Raw genomic sequence first — 26351 nt, forward strand, 5'->3', positions numbered from 1 at the left:
ACATACAACCAATCATCCCACCACCCCTAAGGAACAGCCACAAAGCAGTGCCCCCTTTGTCACCCAGTATCACCCAGACTGGAACAACTGAACCACAACCTTTGCAAGGGCTTTGATTACTTATCATCATGACCTGAAATAAGGGGAATCCTACCTGAGGTCCTTTCCACCACTCCTAATGTGGGATTCCATCACCCACCCAACTTCCACAACGTCCTAGTCCATGCCTATGCTACTCCCACTCTCAACCCCTTGCCACAAGTATCATGTCCCTGTGGGAGACCAAGGTGCAACACCTGCACAATCAACCCACTCAACACTACCTCTTTCAGTCCTGTCACAGGCTTATCCTACCTCATCAGGGGTCGGGCCACCTGTGAATGCAACCATGTCTTTTACCAGATTTGCTGTAATCACCGCACAGCCTTCTTTATATTGGTATGACTACCAACCAGCTATCTATAGGGATGAATAGCCACCACCAAACTGTGGTCAAAAGCAAAGTAGACTATCCTGTGGCTCAACATGCAGCTGAGCATAACATAATTGGTCACAATGACTGCTTCACCACCCATACATCTGGGTTCTCCCCACCACCATCAACTTTTCGAACTGTGCAGATGGGAGTTATCTTTACAACACATTGTCCATTCCCATACTTATCCATGCCTCAACCAACAGAAACATACTATCTTCACATCCTCCACCCAACAGTATCCATCCCCTCTGTCCTATCACCTCCTCCCCATTTCTGCCTCCTACACTCTTTGTTTGTCGTCCTCTGCCAATGCACCTACCCATCTGCTCCTCTCCTTTCACTCCATTTTCACCACCTCTCCACCTCACAACTCCCTGATGTTGCAGCTGTTGGCATTCTAGTCCCTGCACACTCTACCCCTACCTATACACTACTGCCCTTCCCCTTCTCCTCCCCTGACCCCTGAAGATTGCTGCTAACATCCCACATGATAGTTGCATTCTAGCCTGAGCTGCTGGAGTTGGTGGTCATCTGTGTGTGAGGTGTGCTTGCTTGTGTGAATGAATGGTGTGTGTTTCTCTTTTTCTGATGAATGCTGCGGCTGAAAGCTTATGTGTATGTGTAAGTGTCTTTTAATTGTGCCTGTCTGCAACTTAGTGTGTTATCTTTAAGGTAAGTAGCAATCTATCTTTTTCTACATGTAATGTGCAATCACCACAGCGTAACATGATTACTTACAAATCACACACCTTAACTACACAGATATGGTGACTACAGATATTTTATTAATTCTTAATTCACATTTGAATACTGACTGCTGCTGGAAAAAGGAAGCAGCATATTTTATTAATTCTTAATTCACATTTGAATACTGACTGCTGCTGGAAAAAGGAAGCAGCACAAGTTTATCTCCTCCTCCTCCTCCTCCTGCTCAGCTGCATACATGAGTGAAAGCATGCTTGTTATCTCTGTCTCTCTGCCAGCTGTGGTTTCTGTGGCCTCGTCTGGCGAGTGGTTTGGTGATGGCAGATGCGGCGATGGGTGTGGTGGCCATCCTGATGGGAAGGTCTGTGGGTGGGAGTGATGTGTTGGGTGGGACTGTCAGCATGTGGGCAGGTGGGGAGCTGCTTACCTCTTGGACTGCGGACTGGTGGGGCCATGCTTACCTGTTGAGCCACCCTGCTAATAAGTGTTAACAGCAGTGTCGTGGCAAAGGTAGCGTCTTCTCAAATTTAGTGCTGTGATTAGGCAAATGTCGGAACTGGTGTGAGGACTATGTGAAGAAACGGTGTAAGGTACATAGAAAAGTATGTATATTTGTAATTATCTGTTTGCATCTTATTTCAGCTAATAAAGAATAGAGGGAAAGACTTTCTGATTAACTATCATACATCAAAGTTACCATCAGACGCCAGCACTATATTCATACATTCAGATCTGCTGCAAGTCAGATTGTAGCTATTGGCAAATAGCAGTATTCTGGAACTACTTAGCTGAGATAGGTTTTATGGCTGCTGCTGTCATGATGGTACAGTATAGTATGATAAATCTGGAAGGCTGCCTGTCAGTTGTCGTGAGGGCAGTCGCATTAGTAATTCAAACATCTGTGTCTCCTGCTCCAGCATATCCATTAGAGCTGTTTGAAAAATAAGAATACCTTAGTGTAACGCATGGGTTAATAATAAGTTTTAATAAAACTGATAAAGGATGGCAATTACTTACTCTTCTTCTATTGGCCAATCTCTGCTACTGCTGGTGTTGGTGATTCATGTTCATCCTTTCACTGCAGAGTACAGACCTCGAATGAATGATGAAATTCATGCAATTGGGATATTAAAAAAAAGGGGAGGGGAAACTTGATTCCTATTGACCCAAGGTGTCGCCACATGCCTGGGGCAGGGATTACAATGGCCTCAGTACACTAGAACATTGAACCCTTTTTCACAGAAAGGGTACTGTGGCTTGATGACCTCACCATGTTCCCAGGAGGTGGGGGGGGGAGGGGGAGGAGGAGGGGTCGTGTGACCTTAGCATACGAGGACAATGGACCGCTTTGTTCTTGTACCTGCCCTAAAAAAATGGTTCAAATGGCTCTGAGCACTATGGGACTTAACTTCTAAGGTCATCAGTCCCGTAGAACTTAGAACTACTTAAACCTAACTAACCTAAGGACATCACACACATCCATGCCCGAGGCAGGATTCGAACCTGCGACCGTAGCGGTCGTGCGGTTCCAGACTGTAGTGCCTAGAACCGCTCGGCCACCCCAGCTGGCTGCACCTGCCCTGCCTACTACTATGCCATCTACATAATTAACTTCATGCATACGGAATCCACGGCCCAAGTGGAAAGGCATATTTTTCTGCTCGGCTGTGCAGTATCATATAGTCGTGTCACATAGTGTCAGTCACGAAATAGGCATGTTTGCAGCAAAACAAGTGTCCTCACAGACATTCAGATGACGTGTGCAGCACCACTGACACAGCAGTGGGGAGAGGTGTGCCGACAGTGGTGCGTCTCAGTTTTGAGTACAGTATCAGGCTGGAAGTATTCATATGTGGAGGCTCTGAAAAGACCTACTATTGCCACCTTGCTTTCGTCAGTGTTATACGGGCCTAGCATCATGGTATGGGATGCTAGTCAGTACACGACATGACCACCTGTGGTTTCCATATCCAGTAATCTGGATAGTGGCCTATACATTTCTGACGTGTTAAGGTTGGTGGCTGTGTCCTATCTTTAAGGTCTCCAAGACGTTATCTTTCAACACGAAAATGTTTCGACTGTTGACGTGTCCAGATCTCTCGTCCACTGAAAATATCTGATCATGGGTTACCTAAGTATTCACAGACCATCATTTGCAAGCCACTAAAGCGACCTCTAAATAGCCAATACTACTGCGCAATATTTCCAGACATGCAATCATACTGAACATATAGGGGTGAAATTGAGGGGTTGCCCATAAATACTGAGCACATCAAAAACTTTTGAAATATGTTGTGCAGCTTAAAAATATTGTGCCATTTGTGGTGGGTGTTAGCAGTATTAACAATATCATTGCCAGTCTCTTGCACTATGATATCTCTGGATACCTTCATATTTCCTTTTCGTTGTTGTTGTTGTGCTGAAAAAGAATTCCAAACAAGACGAAAAAGAGTTATTATCAGAGTGCATCGAAATATATAAATCATTGGCTGCATTCTCGGATGTTACAGCGAATGAGTATGAAAACATAAAGTTTAAGAACGAATCGCATGATTTGTTGCCGAGGAACTCCACAGAACAGTACCTTACAGCCACATAGGAAAATGTTTTAACAATTTAATTAGTGAAAAGTTATGAATAAAAGCTTATGTAGATATTTATGTGAGTCTATAAATTGCATGCCCTAATGTAATCCTTTAGTGCACTTATTGTTGCATGACACGTTTCCATAACTATGTCTCACATACTTTGAGGCGAAACTGCACACGTAAATTTCATCCCAGAAAATTACTGATTAACCAATCAGTGTTTGTTATAGATAGATTACTTTGATACTCAAGGCCAACAAACATACATCAAATTATACAGCAATCCATACAACCATACTACTGCCTCACTGCGATCAGGCACGTAAAGCTACACTTAGCTAAAAGAGAGATATAGCGATATAACAGGAAATCACTTCTGGAAATGTATGAGAGTTCTGTGATGGATAAAAACTCTGTTCTCCATATTCCTGGGGAGCTAGGAGGGAGAGAGCAAGTGCCTATGTATGGTAGCGCCTATGTATATATGTTTCCAACAATGTATCAGACGTTGGACCATCAACACGAGAAGAGTTATAATAATGTTTTTTTTTTCATTTTTTTCGTTCAACCTCAATTCTTCCAACAAGTTTTGAAAGAAGTACATTCTAGGAGAAATGATTGCGAAAGATCTACGTATCATGTGGAATGACAGTTTGTTTGGTACCTTCGAAACTTTATTTGAAATATACCACTATGAGCATTTTTGCATATGTGAACATACGAGTGATACGTATTCGAGTAGAACTCGGGTGAGCGAGGGAAGCAGTTGTCGGTCAGAGTGTGTGTGTGTGTGTGTGTGTGAAAGAGAGAGTGAGAGAGAGAGAGAGAGAGTAACAAAAGTTCAAATAAAAAAAATTAAGCTGTTTTATTTTAACTTTTATTGTCCAAACAGTCGCAGTTTCCTTAAAAAGGCAGTTCAACATGGACGCCGTAAGGCTAGAGAGAGAGAGAGCGGTTGTGTTATGGCAGAGTGAGGAGCCTGGATGGCGAACGTGCCGCACAGAGAATAGAATTTTATTGTAGATTCTCCCTGATGTGTAATTGAGGATTAAGGATAAGGAATGATTTGAGATGATTTTATAGAGACAGGACATTTTTGGAAAAAGGTAATTTGCGTTGACTTTACTTTGTGCCAAGCGCTAGCCGAGTAATTATTATAGTGTACGGATTTCATTGTGTTTAATGGTATCTACATGTTGGTGTCTAGGATCAATTATCAGTCATATGTTCAGTATACTAACTAGTTCCCTGCCACTATTTTTAGTTAAAAGTATTTAATTTAAAAAGGCAAAGAGTAAATTAGACATAATTTAAATATTCCGTGTAAAAGTAATACTTAAAATGGAACTACAATGCTGAGGAAGGATTACTGTTAATGATAGTTCGAGCTATTTTTGTATCATAAGAAGGACTGGATAGAGTTTCAAAATACTATCTTCCCTCATTTATAAATACTGGATTGAAGCCTTTTCTCATTGTTAGGTGAATAGTGTATCTGATAAAACTTGCACTGTCACGCCTTGCACTATTGCGTGAACAATGATTCAGATTCTCAGAAAGAGGAAAAAAGTTTAATTTACGAAAGTAAAATAAAATTAGGCTGTTTGACGCTTCGCCGCATACTGATTATTTTGGGGAACATGCATTTCGGCACTTCACCTTCTTGCAGTGTACAGACAAAGCAGAGCCGAGTTATCTGTTGCAAGGTAAGAAACAATTAGGACGTAAAATGAACTTTTTGAGAAAATTAGAAACAATATGTATAGGCGAAATTTTCGTATAAATTCAGTAGATGTATTTTACTAACAGGGCACATTTTAATATGTAACAGGTAGCCACTGTGTACGATTGTTTAATGAGAAAACCATTCTGAGTATTATCGATAAGCATTCTTTAAATTCAATCTCATTTACAGATAGTCAGAAGCGGTTTAGATTGACACACGTCGAAAGTAATTTTCACAGTTGTGTTCATGTTCAAAACTGGGGTAACTGAGATTATTCTAGACCAGAATCCGTAATCCGAATTTAAAAGTTGTACAGTTTCCTAGTAAAATGTAATAGCTGCATCACGTTTATTCGGTTACAATAGCAGAAGAATTATGTTTAGAAAGTTTCAGTTTCCGTGAGTCATTTTTGACGATTCTTGAACCAATTTTTCATTCACCTTTTCTTAAGCATGCAACAGAGTATAGCAAGTACAACAGCAGCTGAGTATCACCGAACATTCCCAACCGCAATATTATTAAGCAGTCTATGGGGTCTTTAATAATATTGCACAATGTTATTGACCGTCTAAGAGCCACTTAAAACATATGAACTCTGGCACAAACACGAGGCAGTATGGAATGAAGTCCTCGTACTGCTTAACCGAGATCAGTTCCAGTCGATGAGCAATTTGGTGAGAGCTGTTGTTGCTGCCAGAGATGGACTCTCTGTATACTAAATTTCTCACCTTGCATACTCCAAATCACCTACAAATTAAGTTGTGTTGGTATTTTGTTAGGGAATTAAGCTATAAAATAAAATGAAAAACCCTGCCTCCCATTTTCTGTGCGTCCCCGAGACGAGAATGAGACGGAAATTACTGAACAGGAATAATATTAGGCCAGATATACTTATGACAACGCCTTTCAAACACCTAGTTTGAAGAAAGACGCCAGGAGCACAGGGATACATTCCTGGTAGGTAGTTGACGTATAGGAGCAGCCAGATAGTGGTAACCTAACAGATGTCGAGAGTTCCCTCAGAACTCGCTTGTAAGACGTATATACATTACTGGGCATTAAAATTGCTACACCAATAAGAAATGTAGATGATAAACGGGTATTTATTGGAGAGATATATTATACTAGAACTGACATGTGATTACATTTTCACGCAATTTGGGCGCATAGATGCTGAGAAATCAGTACCCAGAACAACCATCTCTGGCCGTAATAACGGCCTTGATACGCCTGGGCATTGAGTCAAATAGAGCTTGGATGGCGTGTACAGGTACAGCTGCCCATGCAGCTTCAACACGATACCACAGTTCATCAAGAGTAGTGACTGGCGTATTGTGACGAGCCAGTTGCTCGGCCACCATTGACCATACTTTTTCAATTGGTGAGAGATCTGGAGAATGTGCTGGCCAGGGCACCAGCCGAACATTTGCTGTTTCCAGAAAGGCCCGTACAGGACCTGCAACATGCGGTCGTGCATTATCCTGCTGAAATGTAGGGATTCGTAGGGATCGAATGAAGGGTAGAGCCACGGGCCATAACACATCTGAAATGTAACGTCCACTGTTCAAAGTGCCGCCAATGCGATCAAGAGGTGACTGAGACGTGTGAGTAATGGCACCCCATACCTTCACGCCGGGTGATACGCCACTATGGCGATGACGAATACACGCTTCCAATGTGCGTTCACCGCGATGTCGCCAAACACGGATGCTACCATCATGATGCTATGAACATAACCTGGATTCATCCGAAAAAAATGACGTTTTGCCATTTGTGCACCCAGGTTCGTCGTTGAGTACACCATCGCAGGAGCTCCTGTCTGTGATGCAGCGTCAAGGGTACCCGCAGCCGTGGTCTCCGAGCTGATAGTCCATGCTGCTGCAGACGTCGTCGAACTGTTAATGCAGATGGTTGTTGTCTTGCAAACGTCCCCATCTGTTGACTCGGGGATCGAGACGTGGCCGCACGATCCGTTACAGCCATGCGGATAAGGTGCCTGTCATCTCGACTGCTAGTGATACGAGGCCGTTGGGATCCAGCACGGCGTTCCGTATTACCCTCCTGAACCCACCGATTCCATATTCTGCTAACAGTCATTGGATCTCGGCCAACGCGAGCGGCAATGTCGCAATACGATAAACCGCAATCGCGATAGGCTACAATCCGACTTTTATCAAAGTCAAAAACGTGATCGTATGCATTTCTCCTCCTTACATGAAGCATCACAACTACTTTTCACCAGGCAATGCCTGTCAATTGCTGTTTGTGTATGAGAAATCGGTTGAAAACTTTCGTCGTGTCAGCACGTTGTAGGTGTCGCCACCGGCGCCAACCTTGTGTGAATGTTCTGAAAAGCTAATCATTTGCATCTCACAGCATCTTCTTCCTGTCGGTTAAATTTCGCGTCTGTAGCACGTCGTCTTCGTGGTGTAGCAATTTTAATGGCCAGTAGTGTAACTTTTTGTAGGAACGGCTATTTAGGGTGGCAGTCTCCTGTTGTGGGACCGAGTTTTTAAATCGGACCTAGCAGGGTCACTCAGACTCACTTTTGTCATTGTCCTGCAGCAGTCAACACACAGCGTCCGTGTCCATCACAGAGGACTACGTGGACAACCCCCCAGCGGCACGACAAAGCGTGACGCGACGGCCTACCGGCTGGGTAATACGCCATCATGCTTCACTGTTGTTCCTCTCCGCCAGTATTTGTTTCTTTCTCGTTCATCTCAACCTTACTGGGGTTTCACTGATTACATTTATGTAACTTTTATTTTAGCTGATGCTTGATAAACATATGAACTTTATATTGAACACTAGTGCACTCTTTTCTCCAGATCTTAGTTCTTAATTCGTTTTCTGTTGCTTTGTAACTACTGAATGCAGAATACATCGTAGTTAAGGGGAGACTCTATCCAAAATTTAAACTTTGTTTTTTCTTTGCAGATTTCAACAGTATTTTAAAAACATATGTATGATGTAAAGATGTAGTAAGCTGGTACCACAGGTTTGAAGTCTAGAATTTCATTGGTTTTTGAGTAATGAATTTTTAATATGATTTTAATGGTAATTTGGAAAGCCAATCTTTTATTTTTTGATTTGAATTTTCACATTCAAGATTTTTCGGTTAAATTCACAAGAGATTGTTCAACTATGCTCTGCATTCATTTTATTGGAACTGTTGACTTGCCTTTCGCTTTTTTGTTTCAAGTTTCAAACCTAAATTTTCATCAGTTATCGATAAATAAATGTGATAAATAAAATAGGCAAACTGTGCTTTCGATAGTAGTAATGGTTAGAAATATGCAAATACCTCAAGACTACTTCTTGCAAAAATATCATTGAGATAGGTTAATATTTAGGATAAAACATTGGCCTTGAACTCAGAGAAACAAACTTACAGGAAAATCGATTTTAAAATTTTACTAACAAATGGATGTTAGTACAGGACACATACCCACTACAATTCACCAGTAGAATACATTTTCCCTTCCTGCCCCTGTAACACTTCTTCTTGTGATTTCAAGATCTAGGTAGCCTTTTTCTTTAAATTTTCTATCTCCAGGCAGAATCTTGTGGGCTGCCTGCTCTGTTGTTGATATCTAGATAAGCATATATTGTTTTGGAAGGGTGATAAAGCAAAGCTGGGAATCGTGGTTCCTCAGTCATCAAACATCCCATATGGAACTGAGAAATGGCTTCTACAAATCCAAAAGTATCTTTTTCTTTATGAAATTTGCACCAAATGACCCTGTGCAAACTTTTTTTGGATTTTATGTCTTTATATCATTGCCAGTAGTGCATCAAGTGCAAGTCTCTGATTCAAATGGTTCAAATGGCTCTGAGCGCTATGGGACTTAACTTCTAAGGTCATCAGTCCGCTAGAACTTAGAACTACTTAAACCTAACTAACCTAAGGGCATCACACACATCCATGCCCGAGGCAGGATTCGAACCTGCGACCGTAGCGGTCGCGCGGTTGCAGACTGTAGCGCCTAGAACCGCTCGGCCACCCCGGCCGGCCAAGTCTCTGATTGACAGCTACTATCCTGACCACTTCAGTAGCTGTCAATGTGCTATGTGTACTCGAGCAGTTCATATTTCCAATACTTCTGAGACGTACTTATAATTCGAATACAGGCAAATCATTTTGGGTTCTAAGAATAAACACTCCAAAGATGTGAAAGAGTCATTAACCATTAAAAAAAAACTGAATTTTTAGGGTGGAGTTTCCCCTCAAGGAGTCCAATTTCGGCTCTTCCCGTTGTTATTGCTGTGGTACTGTCCTTCCAACAACCCCATGATTAGCTTCGGTTAATCAGTGCACAAAGTGGCTGCTTGATTCACACCTGCAAATGGGGTTGAGTCAGATGCTTCCGAGGCCGAACGATATGGCATTATTCTCATTGGCTTCCATTTGCTAGTGAAAGCGGTTGGGATGTGAGGTGTAACACCACAGTCTTCTTTGTACTTTACTGTTCACGCACAATAAGAAAAAAATATTATTTATTTGCAATGCTTACTGACTTTGCTATTTTTCTGGGCAGCAGTGTAGAAGACCTGAAATAATAGTGACAATAGCAAATTATTCTGTTAGAGCAGACGCAAGGCAGGAGGATGCAGTTCCTGTGGTGTAATAGGCAGCCAGTTACCAGCGAGAGACAGGACTGTCAACACGAACGCACAATGCCCATCAGTCATCCACGCGTGGCGAACCCGGGAACATTCCATTCGTTGAATCAGACGGAAATTCGTGAGCTTCCGGACGACGTGCGGCAGGAAGACGAGTCAGCTCGGAAAATGAGTGCTGTCGCCCGTCAGGCAGAAGAACTGAGGGGGCGTGGGTGCTCGCTGACACTCTGTGTGAGCGCCCAGGGCGTTTCCCACGCTCGCCAACCAGGCAGTGGACTGTGCTACGCGTTTGCGTAATAAACAACACAACTTGCAATAAAAAATGGCCAGGTGCGAACAGGACTCGCACTCTGAGGGTTCCGTACAAACTTAATCCTGTATACAGGCGGTCCATCTGCCACGGGAATCAAGAATGTCGACCATTTTTGTCTGTTATCGACGTTGATACCTGCAAGATATAGATCCCGGGAACTTTAAGAGTTTGGAGAATATTTTAATTTTGAAGCAATATAACAAGTGACAAAAGATATAATTACAAATTAAAAGTTTTCGGATTCTTTTTCCTTTACTTGTACTATGAAACCCCCCTCCCTGCCAAATTTCATGATTCTAGGTCAACGGGACATACCCTGCAAGTTTAAATGAATGAGTTTGCTCGTATCAAAATTTGTAACATAAATGGCCTTATTTTTGGATTGCATTGACTTACAAGCAATTAGTTTTTACAGCAACAAGGGACCATAGAAATTAGTGTTTGACATAATTTACAACTTGATAACTCCACCCGTTCTTGAACAAAAGGGTCTTAACAGACGGACGGACAGACAGACAGTCGGACAACAAAAGATAAAAGTGTCTCCGCTTCTTTCACAAAACTGATTGCAGGTGATGCTCCAGAAACGAACAGTAATACTGTGCATTGACGGTCTTCCGTGGAGGAACGTAATGTGTTAGGGTAACACCATCACAGTCGTATACGAGAGTCACCATAACTTTAGACCGCTCCATTCGCACCATCAACAGAACAGGCTCTGCTAACGGTATATTACGCATTCCAGATCGCTGGCAACGGGTTCTACACGACGCTGGTGACTACTTTGAAGGACAGTAACAGGGGAAACACATAACTCTTTTGTATCGGTTGTGAATAAATGGTTGCCACTATTTAACTTACAACCCTCGTAATCGTAAATTAATAAATTTCGGATTTTTTCCGTTACTTTTACTGAGTAAGCCTGATGCCTGCCAAATGTCATGGTTATAGGTGAACGGGAAGAGCCCTATAGGTTTTAATAAATGAGATTTCGAATATCAAAATGTCCATTGACTTAGAAGCTTATGTTTACGACACAGCCAAGGCACTATAGATCTTAGTATGTGACATAAATTTCAACTTGATATCATTAAACGTTCCTGACAAAAGGGGTCTTACAGACTGTCGGACAAACAGTCAGATCACAAATGAGGAAAAAGAAATTGTGTGAGATAATTGCAAATAGACAGTTTTCGTACTTTATTTGTACAGTGAAACCTCGCTTCTTGCGAAATTTCATAATTATAGGATACCGGGAAGTGCCATATAGGTTTTGATGAGTGATATGACATAAATGGCCCTATCTTTTGACTACATTGACTTAGAAGTTTACATTTATTACACCACCGAAGGTCCTTAGACCTTTGTATGTGACATGAATTGCAATTTGACACTTCTAAACATTCCTGAGAAAAAGAGGTCTTACCAGACGGACGGACAGCCAGATAGTTTGGATAAAAGATGACAAAAATTTCTTTTCGTGTGATTTAATTACAAATTAACAGTTTTCGAATCTTTCCCTTTAGTTGTATTGTGAGATGTTGCTTTTGTCAAATTTCATGATTCTAGGTCAGCGTGAAGTATCATCTAGGTTCCGATGAGTGAGTTTTCGAGTATCGGAAAATGTGTGCAGTAAATGGCCAATCTTTTAACTGCATTGGCTCAGAAGCTTCAGTTTTTTACACTACCAAGGGACCGTAGACAGTAGTATGTGGCATAAAAATTCAACTTGATACGTCTGCCTCTTCCTGAGAAAAGGGTTTTTAACAGTCGGACAAACAGACGAACTGACGCACGACAAAATGATCCTATATAGATTCAGCTTTTAGCGACTTAGGCACGGAACCCTAAAAAGCACCGCGATCAGGATCTAGGGACGACGCGATACCGCCCACACGCTGTTTCGTCCTTCAGGGCTCGAATTTGATCCGCCTGCCCTACCAGTAGACAGGCAGTTAAGGCAAGCCGCTTGAAGTACTTCCTTAGCTAGCGAATAAAGGGCGAATCCGAAATCCAGCTGTACAGTTTCGGAGATTATTCAGAGATATTTTCAGAGTATATTCGTATAAGAGACGTGTGGTTTCCGGTAGTTCGTCTCAGAATAATAATATAATTAAGAGTTATTAGGTTTGTTACCCCAAATTACCATAATTTTTATGAAAATTCTGTCCCTTCAGTGAAGTCTCGCAGGTGCATATGTATACACTATCTCCTGAAAAGCATCCCGTAATGCGGAATTAGCCACTAGATGTCGCGAGAGGCGGACCCGTCACTATAATAGGAGACAGGGAGTAATATGTCGACGACTAAGTCGAAGAGAACATCCCTATATCCAAATCCTAATCCTCCTCCCGCCCCCAAAATAACAATCATCTCGCCAACATCGGGCAAGTACCAGACACATACAGAACATTCATCACATTTCACAGACACCAAAAAATCACAGATAAATTCACACACACAAGTACATACAGGAGTAAAAGCCACAAGGCTACAAACTCCCCCACACGCTTCTCCAAAGAGGGAAAGTATTAGATGAGAGCGAGAGAGTAATGTGTCGTCAGCAGACAAGCAGAAACAGCGCAATGGGTCGGTCAGGAGAGCTCACTGACATCGAACGTGGGCTGGTCGTTTCGTGCCACCTATGTAACACATCCATCAAGGACATTTTAAAGCTTCTGGCGCTGCCCAAGTCGCTTGTCGGTGATGTGACTAAAAAGCAAAAATGTGAAGGAACAACTACAGCTAAATGGAGACCAGGCAGACCTCATATACTGACGGACGGGGACATCCCAGCGTTGTAGAGGTTGTCCGTAAGACTTTGAAAGACATCAAGCGGATGGAATCACTAGTAAGTACCAACTACCAGCAGTCCAGCTGGCACAGTTACTGTGCGCAGCGACTTAAAAAGAATGAGGTACACTGGTCGAGCAGCTCCTCATAAGATACACTGTTCTGTAGTTAACGCTAAGCGACGCCTGAGGTGTCGTAAAGAGCGATGCCACTGAACAGTGGATGATGGAAACGAGTGATTTTGGCGAAAACCTGGAGAAGGGCTAACTGCCATCTTGTGTAGTGTCAACAGTGACATGCCCAGGAGGTGTTACGGTATGGTGGTGTTTTCATGTTTAGGGTTTGATCCCATTGTTGTGCTTAAAAACGCTAAATTTTGAACGATATGGACAAATTTTACAACATTCTGTAGTGTGTACAATAGAGGAACACTTCAGAGACGATAGCTGCATAAGCAAGATAATATACACTGTCATAAACCATCAACTGTGATTCAGTAATGTACTGATAATGATATTGCTGACTGGTCTGCCCAGAGTCCCGACCTGAACCGAATGGAACTCCTTTGGGACGAGTCAGAACGTCGACTTCACTCCAGACCCCAGTGTCCAACATTGTTACCTTCTTTGTTTCAGACACCTCTTCACAGTTCATCGGGGTACAGTCCGAAGCGGGACTCATCACTGAAGACAATTATTCTATTCCAGTCAATGAGATTCAAGGCCGAAGACATGTCTGGAGACGTCCCGGATAGTGGTTCAAATGGTTCAGATGCCTCTAAGCACTATGGGACTCAACATCTGAGGTCATCAGTCCCCTATACTTAGAACTACTTATACCTAACTAACCTAAGGACATCACACACATCCATGCCCGAGGCAGGATTCGAACCTGCGACCGTTGCAGCAGTGCGGTTACGGACTGAAGCACCTAGAACCGCTCGGCCACAGCGGCCGGCCCCAGATAGTGGTGGGATAACAAACTGATTGTCGCACTCTATATGGCCCGACAACGAGGAGTGGTGGCCAGGGTTGCCATTTTTCATTCATAGCAGGTTTCCTTCGGTTGTCATCCGTGGATTCCTTAGAGCACAGCGGTACGTCGACGATATTCTACGCCCCGTTTTGTAGCTCTTCATTGCAAGTCCTCCCGGGCTTATATTTCAGCAAGATAATGCCCGCCCACACACGGCAAGAGTTTCTGCTGTTTGTCTTCGCACTTCCCAAAACCTATCTTGGCCAGAAAGGTCGCCCGATCTCTCCCAAACTGAGTACGTCTGGAGCATTATGGGCAGGGCCCTCCAAGCATCTCGGGATTTTGAAGATCTAACGCGTCAGACGGACACAATTTGGCACGATATCCCCCGGACATCCAACAGTTTTGTCAATCGATACCGAGGCGAATAACTGCTAGCATAAGGGCCGGAAGTGGACTTCCACCTTACTGACCTGTAAATTTGTGAAGCTCTTTCTCTTGAATAAATCATCCAATTTTTCTGAAATTGTTGTCATTTATCCGTCTGTACATGTACACCAGATCACCGATTTCTGTCCCGTTCGGATAGCTCCTGCGTTGTTCGTCCTTTTTCTCTCTCTTAGACTGTACTTCTGTTAGTGTGGACAAGTATTATTTGAGTAGGAGAAAATCATTTCATTCATTTTCTAGAGAATTCGGGAACATTTTTATTTAATTTCAGCGAACTGATTGACGAGACAAATTGTCGAGCCAAACATGCGGACAAGCACTTGGCTTCTTCACGATGGAGGTGACCTTGCGCATTGAGAAATGGTATCTCATTTCGGTACTTACATGCCGCGTTTTATTGATTATCATGTTTCTCGCAAATTCTGACGAATGTTGCATCTCGATTGTGATTAATTCTTCGATTCTTTGGTCGACATTTAGCTTGTTCTTCTGAATAACATGTGAAGCATAATAATCAATGTGCGATAGCCCAAGCGAGTTCATTACCATTAGCAACCAATCGAGTTTAGTTGTTACTGTTACGAGATTTAGTTCGTGTAACACACGAGTGTGCTTGGTACTTGAAGCAAGATTACTTGAGCAGATTCACTGCCAATGTAGATGGGGAACGTTTGTTTCAGAGCTTGTGAGCTGCTCAGCACACCCGAGTAGTTCCTTGGCGGAGAAATGTTGTGTTTCGTGCATGCTTTGAGTCGCGCGTGAATGAGGTAGAATATTAATGCAGCATTAACTTCCGTTTCCCCACGCATCTGAGCATCCTCCTCCTCACCCCGTCGTAAGATCCGCAAGCTGGTTTCTTCTTTGCAATTTGTCTCCAATCTAGTAATTAATATCAATAACGGAGTATTACTTTATTATGTGTTCAATGATATCTTGTTCTTTCAAACGGGTTGTTGATCCCAATAACAAATTTTGCGAATTAATGAAATCAGTTGGCTAAGAGTAATTCTACTTCATCTCACCTCCTTTCCTCCTCCAAAAGGTATCTCCTGATGAAAAGAGTAATTGAAACGCTTGTGAAAGGCAATAATTTAGTTCAAGATGATCTTATATTCTAATAATCCATACCATTTCCATGTGAAATCAGGTTTATGAAAGGGAGCGTTTCCGTTGCATCCTATTCAAAGCATGGTCCTTATCAAATACAGATCGACCGGCAACAACGTCCAGAAAAGTGACGTCTTCTATCTGAAAGGAATCACCGGTGACCACGGATCCCTGGTACCAAACTACTTGGAAAACGTCCTGGAACACGTCCGTAATTTTCTCGGTTTCGTTCCTATTCGCTCTCGATATCGATCCGCAGCTGTTGCTAAATTAGAGCGGACAATGTGCTGAATTTCCTGAATTACGCAAATAATTTTTAACGTTATACCTTACGAATTATAACCTTTTTGTTAAACACAACTATTTACTAGGCTGGTGCATAAGTTTGTAGCATTTTTCCAAGTTTAATAAACACAACAGATACACGTAACAGAGACTTGAGTCTCAATGATGTATTTTCCTTCACAATTTAGAACAGTCAGCCAACGCTGGGGTAAGTTTTAGAACCCGCGACTTCAGTGATCATGTGGTTTTGAGACGAAGAACCCCCTCGACCTAAGTATGTTGGGAGAGCATTTTCATCCAGAAATTAAGTTCCTTGAAGGTTGTTCGATAAGAGAGGAAAAGGTGAAAATCTGAGAGCGAAAGGTCAAGTGAATAAGGTGGGTGAGGAATGACTTCTCAACCCGACTCCTGTATAACGTTTTTTGTCAGTCTAGCAGAATGCGGGCGGGCGTTAACGTGGAGTAGTATCTCTTCATGCACCCTTCCTGGTCGTTATTCTTGGATTGTGTCTGCGAGGCGTCTCAGTTGTTGACAGTAAATGTCAGCAGTGACGGTTACATCTGGGGGGAAGCAATTCGTAGCACACAACATCGTCTCTGTTCCACCAGATGCATAACATTATCTTTTGTGGATGCGCGCAGGTTACGGGGAGTTACTACTTTGTTTGGCATCAACCATGCCTTTCTTTTCCTTATTGTAGCATAAGGACACCATTTCAGGTCACCAGTATCGATACAGGATAGGAGAGGTCGGTGTCGTTCACGAGCCAATTGATGACGAGCAAGCGGAGGTGCGCATATGCTCATCAGCTGATTTTTGTGATTTTGGCTTAGAGCATGCGGTACCCATACACCCGGTTTTTGAACCTTCCCCACTGCATGCAAATGTCGCACGATGGTGGAATAATCATAGTTTATTACATTTGCCAGCTCTCGAGTACAATGATGTGGATCATTGTGGATTAACGCGTTTAAACGATCTTCGTCAAACCCTGAAGGTCTTCCTGAACGTGGAGAGTGACTTATGTCAAAACGATCCTCGTTAAAAGGGGAAAACCATTCTCTTGCTGTGCTCTGTCCATGGTACAAATGTTTCAGACTGCCTCCTCTGCGTCACCTCTCTATTGAATATGTCAGAAATCTTCCGATTTCTCCATTTGACATTCCATTTTCTAGCGTCCACAGCTCCACTCACTATTTACAAACGATAAAATGACAATACCTTAACTCAAACAGTAACATTGGACTACAAACAGAAAATGACAATCGATAAACAAAGGCGTAGCAACCGTCATACCAACATGCATAACGAAAACGCTACGAACTTGGGCACGAACCTAATACTTTTTATTTCACGTGGACTTGTCGCAGCACAATTTCGCCAAAGATAAAACATGTCTTCAGGAGTCATCGGTGTTTCCCTGTTTTTGTTTTGTTTTTATTTTCCCCACAGATAACACTCAAGAGTTGATAAGTGTGGTTTTCCCTCGCGGTTCTGGGCGCGCAGTCCGGAACCGTGCGACTGCTACGGTCGCAGGTTCGAATCCTGCCTCGGGCATGGATGTGTGTGATGTCCTTAGGTTAGTTAGGTTTAAGTAGTTCTAAGTTCTAGGGGACTAATGACCACAGCAGTTGAGTCCCATAGTGCTCAGAGCCATTTTTGTGGTTTTCCGAACGACCAAGCTAACGATCTCCAAATGTTACGTGAAGATCTGCAGCTATCTACAGGGAATACACAGGACTTCAGACATCTCGGTACAAAACTCATTGTCTCCCGTGCAGTGGGATGACCCACAATAAATGTGGTAGGATACCGGTAAGAAACGGTAGATACTGTCTTGAGGTTGTTTAGAGTCCTGACAATAAAAAAGGCACCTATGATACGATTCTTAAAAAGTCCGCACCACATGTTGACAGACCTCGGTCGTTGATATATCCATTCTCTCAGACAACTGACCAGTAGTGCCTATTATCAAGACTGATCCTGCATGGTTTGCTTCATCCGGAAAAAAAGAAATCTTATATAGAACCGTCGTATCACTTTGCAGTCTTCGTAGACGCCATTCGGAGAAAGGCACTATCTTGGGGCTGCTGATGAGGCGAAAGCTGGAAAGGATAAAATACGCAGCAATGAGATATTCGCAAAACACCTATTCGGCTTATCTCACTCGCACATTCAAGCTGCGTCGTAATGACATGGGGACAGTGTGTTACAGCAGATAAAACATTAGTTACGTTTCTCACATCAGTTGCTGTTATTTTTCGTTGGCTTATTTCAGTCTTTACACTTCCAATTACTTTAACATTTTTTTTACTGTTTTAATATTCAACAATTATACAGGGTGTTACAAAAAGGTACAGCCAAACTTTCAGGAAACATTCCTCACACACAAAGAAAGAAAATATGTTATGTGGACATGTGTCCGGAAACGCTTACTTTCCATGTTAGAGCTCATTTTATTACTTCTCTTCAAATCACATCAATCATGGAATGGAAACACACAGCAACAGAACGTACCAGCGTGACTTCAAACACTTTGTTACAGGAAATGTTCAAAATGTCCTTCGTTAGCGAGGATACATGCATCCATCCTCCGTCGCATGGAATCCCTGATGCACTGATGCAGCCCTGGAGAATGGCGTATTGTATCACAGCCGTCCACAATACGAGCACGAAGAGTCTCTATATTTGGTATTGGGGTTGCGTAGACAAGAGCTTTCAAATGCCCCCATAAATGAAAGTCAAGAGGGTTGAGGTCAGGAGAGCGTGGAGGCCATGGAATTGGTCCGTCTCTACTAATCCATCGGTCACCGAATCTGTTGTTGAGAAGCGTACGAACACTTCAACTGAAATGTGCAGGAGCTCCATCGTGCATGAACCACATGTTGTGTCGTCCTTGTAAAGGCACATGTTTTAGCAGCACAGGTAGAGTATCCCGTATGAAATCATGATAACGTGCTCCATTGAGCGTAGGTGGTAGAACATGGGACCCAATAAAGACATCACCAACAATGCCTGCCCAAACGTTCACAGAAAATCTGTGTTGATGACGTGATTGGACAATTGCGTGCGGATTCTCGTCAGCCCACACATGTTGATTGTGAAAATTTACGATTTGATCACGTTGGAATGAAGCCTCATCCGTAAAGAGAACATTTGCACTGAAATGAGGATTGACACATTGTTGGATGAACCATTCGCAGAAGTGTAGCCGTGGAGGCCAATCAGCTGCTGATAGTGCCTGGACACGCCGTACATGGTACGGAAACAACTGGTTCTCCCGTAGCACTCTCCATACAGTGACGTGGTCAACGTTCTCTTGTACAGCAGCAATTTCTCTGACGCTAACATTAGGGTTATCGTCAACTGCACGAAGAATTGCCTCGTCCATTGCAGGTGTCCTCGTCGTTCTAGGTCTTCCTCAGTCGCGAGTCATAGGCTGGAATGTTCCGTGCTCCCTAAGACGCCGATCAATTGCTTCGAACGTCTTCCTGTCGGGACACCTTCGTTCTGGAAATCTGTCTCAATCCATACATCAAATGGGCATCTGCCAACTCCGCATTTGTAAACATTCCACTGACTGCAAAACCACGTTCGTGATGAACACTAACCCGTTGATGCTAAGTACTGATGTGCTTGATGCTAGTACTGTAGAGCAATGAGTCGCATGTCAACACAAGCACCGAAGTCAGCATTACCTTCCTTCAATTGGGCCAACTGGCGGTGAATCGAGGAAGTGCAGTACATACTGACGAAACTAAAATGAACTCTAACACGGAAATTAAGCGTTTCCGGACACATGTCCACATAACATCTTTTCTTTATTTGTGTGTGAGAAATGTTTCCTGAAAGTTTGACCGTACCTTTTTGTAACACCCTGTAGTTGTTGGTGACTATATTCTATCCTAGACATGATAGAGAAAATAAAAGTTTAAAGTCAGTGGTACGGTTAAAACAACGCCCGAAATAGTACCAAATGTTTTTACCGGTAATTATTTTGAACAACTAGTTCAGAAGCGAAAACTTACTTGACCACTTAGCAACAAATAATCCTGTGGAAATACGGAGCGTCAGGTTACAGGGGGTAGTGACCACATGGCCACAGTAACAAGACTGGCCACCGCATCATCCAGATCCATCAAGAGTAAACGCAAAATACACTGACGGAGAAAACCATCGCAACACCAAGAAGGAATTGTGCGACATACGCTGCGGTGACAAAAGTCACGGGATAGCAATATGCACATGTACTTACGGCGGTAGTATCGTATTCGCGAGGTGAAAAAGGACAGTCCATTGACGGAGCTGTCATATGTACTCGGGTTATTCATGTGAGAAGATGTCCGACGTGATTGTGGCCACGCGACGGGAATTAACAGACTTCGGGATTTTTGTGGGTTTCAATGCGTTATGTCACCGGCCCACAGTTGTTCATGACTGGTTAGAAGAGCGTTCTGGACAGTTCGAGCGAATAGTTTGCCCGCCCACATCGCTCGACATGAATCCCATCGAACAACTATGGGTCATAATCGATAGATGAGGTCGCACACAAAATCCTACACTGGTAACACTTCGCAGTTATGTCGAGTTACTGCACCATTCCGGGCAATAGAAGGTCCGACACGATACCGGGAGGTATCCCGAGACTTTTTTCACCTCTGTGTGAACGAAAGTTGGTAGGCGTGTTTCGACATCTTAAAAAAATGATTTCTATTCAGATTTTGTACCAACTGCATAAGAGTGGCGATAGTAGCACCACCATGAAGATGAAAATCAGGTTTGCTTTAAATACACGCTAAGTTTCGTGAGCTTTAGTTACCTTTGAGATTGGATGTGGATAGTTGATGTTAGTCGAGGATGCATTTAAGGCAACAAAGACGCAGTTATCAATACCTTACTGCGTTCGAACAAGGTCGTGTAATAGAAACTGGATGTTCCTTCTCCGATACTGCAGAAGGATTTGGCAGGAATGTAGTCACTGTAGATGGTTGCTGGCAGCGGTGGACACGTGAATGTATGGTAGCATGAAGACCGGGCACGGGACGGCTATGTAGCACTACCGAGAGGGAAGACCATCGTGTTGGGCGTATGGCTATGGCGCATCGCACTGCACCTGCAGCACCAATCTGAGCAGCAGTTGGTACCACAGTGACACAGCAAACTGTTACAAATCGGTTACTTCAAGGACAGCTTCGAGCCAGAGACGCTGTAACGTGCATTTCACTGACCCCAAACCACCACCATTTGTGACGTCGGTTGTGTCAAGCGAAAGCACATTGGATGGCGGAGTGGAGGTATGTTGTCTTTTATGATGAAAGGTGGTTCTGCCTAGCTGCCAGTGATGGCCGTTATTGGTTAGAAGAAGGCCAGTTGAGGACCTGCAACTAACCTGTCTGCGTGTTAGACGCACTAGAGTTACTGCGGTACGATTTAGTATGACAGCGGGAGCACTCTCGTGGTTATCTCACGCACCCTGACTGCTGCCGTTCATGAACAGCATATCAGAGGGTGTTTTCCAACAGGATAACGCTCGCCCACATACCTGTTGTAACCCAACATGCTGTGCAGAATGTCGATATGTTGCCCTGGCCTACACGATCAGAAAATCTGTCTCCAGTCGAGCACGTATGGGACATCATCGGACGACAACTCCAACGTCATCCACAACCTTCCTTTATTGACCGACCAAGTCCAACAGGCATGGAACTCCATCCCACAAACTCACATTCGGCACCTGTACAACACAATGCAAGCACGTTTGCGTGCTTACATTCAACATTCTGGCGGCTACAGCGTTTACTGATGTACCAGAATTTCACATTTGAAATGGCTTATCTCGTGCTTACATTAACCAGAGATCTTACATTGCTAATCACTTCAATATGTTACCTAGACAAATTGATTCCAGAAATTCGTTACTTCGCATTAATTATTATTTTTTGTTACAGTTAAAGCAGTTACAGCCCTCGGTCACAAAATTTTAAGTCTTCTGACCAGGTTTTGACACTTCAATCAGTGCCTTCATCAGAAGTTAAATATTCAAATTGGCATGTCACGTATAAGATAAATATCAAGCGAGAAGGCTTTAGTCACAAAATTTAAAAAAGAATACGTGGAAGGCGAGCCACTATGGGCAGCTCATACACATAAAGCAACAGGTAGGTAGGTTTTGGTGTTGCCATTTTTTCCGTCAGTGTATATGTGTTTAGAAAAGTAGATAAAAATTCGCCTGACTACTTCCTAAGAGACAGTCTCCACTCCTTCCAAACTAAATACACTACTGGCCATTAAAATTGCTACACCACGAATGTGACCTGCTACAGACGCGAAACTTAACCGACAAGAAGAAGATGCTGTGATATGCAAATGATTAGCTTATCAGAGCATTCACACGAGGTTGGCGTCAGTGGCGACACCTACAACGTTGTGACATGAGGAAAGTTTCCAACCGATTTCTCATACACAAACATCAGTTGATCGGCGTTGCCTGGTGAAACGTTGTTGTGATGCCTCGTGTAAGGAGGAGAAATGCATACCATCACTTTTCCGACTTTGATAAAGGTCGGATTGTAGCCTATCGCGATTGCAGTTTATCGTAACATTGCTGCTCGCGTTGATCGAGATCCAATGACTGTCAGCAGAATATGGAATCGGTGGGTTCAGGAGGGTAATACGGAACGCCGTGCTGGATCCCAACGGCCTCGTATCACTAGCAGTCGAGATGACAGGCATCTTATCCGCATGGCTGTATCGAATCGTGCAGCCACGTCTCGATTCCTGAGTCAACAGATGGGGACGTTTGCAACACAACAACCATCTGCATGAACAGTTCGACGACGTTTGCAGCAGCATGGACTATCAGCTCGGAGACCATGGCTGCGGTTACCCTTGACGTTGCATCACAGACAGGAGCGCCTGCGATGGTGTACTCAACGACGAACCTGTGTGCACGAATGGCAAAACGTCATTTTTTCGGATGAATGCAGGTTCTTTTTACAGCATCATGATGGTCGCATCCGTGTTGTGCGACATCGCGGTGAACGCACATTGGAAGCGTGTATTCGTCATCGCCATACTGGCGTATCACCCGGCGTGATGGTATGGGGTGCCATTGGTTACACGTCTCGGTCACCTCTTGTTCGCATTGACGGCACTTTGAACAATGGACGTTACATTTCAGATGTGTTACGACCCGTGGCTCTATCCTTCATTCGATCCCGGCGAAACCCTACATTTCAGCAGGATAATGAAAGACCGCATGTTGCAGGTCTTGTACGGGCCTTTCTGGATACAGAAAATGTTCGACTGGTGCCCTCGCCAGCGCATTCTCCAGATGTCTCACCAATTGAAAACGTCTGGTCAATGGTGGCCAAGCAACTGGCTCGTCACAATACGCCAGTCAGTACTCTTGATGAACTGTGGTATCGTGTTGAAGCTGCATGGGCAGCTGTACCCGTACACGCCATCCAAGCTCTGTTTGACTCAATGCCCAGGCGTATCAAGGCCGTTATTAGGGCCAGAGGTGGTTGTTCTGGGTACTGATTTATCAGGATCTATGCACCCAAACTGCGTGAAAATGTAATCATATGTCAGTTCTAGTATAATATATTTGTCCAATGAATACCTGTTTATCATCTGCATTTCTTCTTGGTGTAGCAATTTTAATGGCCAGTAGTGTATGTAAATGTAGACCAGATATGACTTAAATTCAAAGAAAATGTATCGACAGGAAGTCAGACATTTATACAGAATAAGTTAATAAACATGATACTAATCCCCTATAGTACACTAAACAAGTCAGAAAACTGTTTCAGAAGCAACGAATAAAACGTGACTAATTCAAAAGAACTCAAAATGCTTTACTGAAGCGCGAAACTTAGCGTGGACTTCAATACGAGATGATTTTAACAGCTTCCACTGCGTATCTCTGTCTCGAAATCTGGTAGAAAATCCAAAGAGATTCTGATCTTGTGTAAAATAGACCAGTGGCAAGACACTATCAATACCTTCACTGCGCGATACCATATTACCGATGATTGTATCAATTAAGTGACGTTACAAAACACAGCTTTCCGAAATTCCTTCACTAAAGAAGACGAAGTAAGTATTCTAGTATTCTAATCCAGAACATATGCTAACAGAAGTAACTTAGAATTAGATATACTCCATGTAACAAAGCAGCTTAAATTACTTAATAAAGGCAAGTCTTCCAGTACATATTGTATACCAAATAGGTTTCTTTCCGAGTCTACCGACACAATAGCTCCATATTTGCAACCATATACAGCCGCTCACTCAATGGAAGATCGTACCTAAAGAATGGAAAATTACACAAGTCGCACCAGTATTCGACAAAGGAAATAGGAATAATCAGATGAATTACAGGCCCATTACTACTGACGTCAATTTCCAGTAGGATTTTGCAACACACACACTGTTAGAATACTATGAATTACCTGGAAGCTAACGGTCTATTAATATATGATCAGCACAGGGTCAGATTAGAAAGTTCTTGTGGAACGCAGATAGCTCTTTATTCCCACGAAGTGATGACTGCTATCGATAGGTAGCCTCAAATCGATTCCATATTTCTGGCTTTCCCGAACTTTTTTGACACATTTCTCACAAGATACTTCAAATCAAATTGGGTGCCTACGGAATATCGTCTGAGTTGTGTGACTGGATTTGTGGTTTGCTGCCAGAACGTTCACAGTAAGTACTAATCGACAAAAAGTCATAGAAGTTAAACGGAAGTGATATCTGCCTTTTCCCATGGAAATTTTATACTCCCTCTGGTGTTCGTAATCGGTATAAACGATTTAGGAGACAATCTCAGTAGGCCTCTTAAACAGTTTGCAGATGATTTTGTCATTTATCATCTAGCAAAGTCACCAGAAGATCAAAACCAATCGTAAATGATCTAGACAAGATACCTACCTATAAAGTGCGAAAAGTAGCAATTGATCCTAAATAATGAAAGGTGTGAGGTCATCCATTTGAATACCAGAAGGACCCTTAAATTTTGGTTTCACGATAAATTGCAAAAATTTAAAGACTGTTAGTTCAACTAAAGACCTAGGGATTACGATACGAACAATTTAAATTGGAAGGGTCATACAGGAAACGTTTGTGCTTTACTGGCATAATATTTAACAGATTCAACAGATGTACTAAAAGACTGCCTACGCTGCTACACTATGCTTGTCCGTCCTTTGCTAGAGTATTTCTGTGTAGAATAGGATCCTTACGAGATAGGACTGACAGCTCGTTTTGTATTATCGTGAAGGAGGTGAGACAGTGTCACGCATACGATACGCATGTTGGGGTGACGATAAGTAAAACAAAGGTGTTTTTCTTTGTGGCGAGATCTTTTCACATAATTTCAATCACTAGCTTTATTCTATGAATGTGAAAATATTTTACTGACAACTACCTGCGTGGGTGTCGTTTACGGACGAATCTGTTTGTATCCTGGATATCGCAGACAACTTGTTTGCAGACGACTCCATAATGCGGAACGCCTCGAACACTGTATCCCACATGCGCAACAAGGTGGTGGTTGAGTGTTGTTCTGGGATAGCATTAAAAGGGGTACAATACAGTACTCGTGGTAGTCGAGAAAAAATATCGACTGCTCTACAGTTGAGAGACAAGATTCTGAGACCATTAATGGGACTGTATAGCCAACATTTTCGTGATAATTTCATCCTGACGGATGATAATTAGCGTGCTCAACGTGCTATTCTCGTGAACACGTTCCTTCAGCATACTAGGATCACGAAAATGGAGCGGCCTGCCTGTTGCTGGACATAAGACCAAATAGAACTTGTGTGGAATCAATTGAAACGAGCTTTTTTGGATGTCAGCAGCGGACACGTACTGACGAATGATCGCCATTGAAGAGTGGGACCATTTGGACCAGGGTTTGATGCTCTCATCGATGGTATAACACGACGGATTCAGACCTGCGTTCGAGCAAGGGGACTTCCACCACATACAGACGTTGCTGTGAATAACCTCCCATGAGAAATATATATATATATTTTTATTTGATGGTCTAGACATATTTGCGAATGAATTTATGTGCATGACTCAGAGCCAACTTTTGCTTTCTTTGTCATCAATTTCCAAATTTTTGTGGAATCGTGTAGGCGAAACTTTTAAAGGTATGACACCTACTAGAGGTCTGCATTATCTCCGATTTTTACCGGCGAGTCCCGCTCGCCCCTCTGGCTCTCGGGAGTATGCGGCCGAGCGTCCTCTTCCGCCGGCTGTGGGCAGCCGATCGCCAGCGCTCGGCCGAGT

Source organism: Schistocerca nitens, chromosome 9 (assembly GCF_023898315.1).
Source record: "Schistocerca nitens isolate TAMUIC-IGC-003100 chromosome 9, iqSchNite1.1, whole genome shotgun sequence".
NCBI classification, from domain to species: domain Eukaryota; kingdom Metazoa; phylum Arthropoda; class Insecta; order Orthoptera; family Acrididae; genus Schistocerca; species Schistocerca nitens.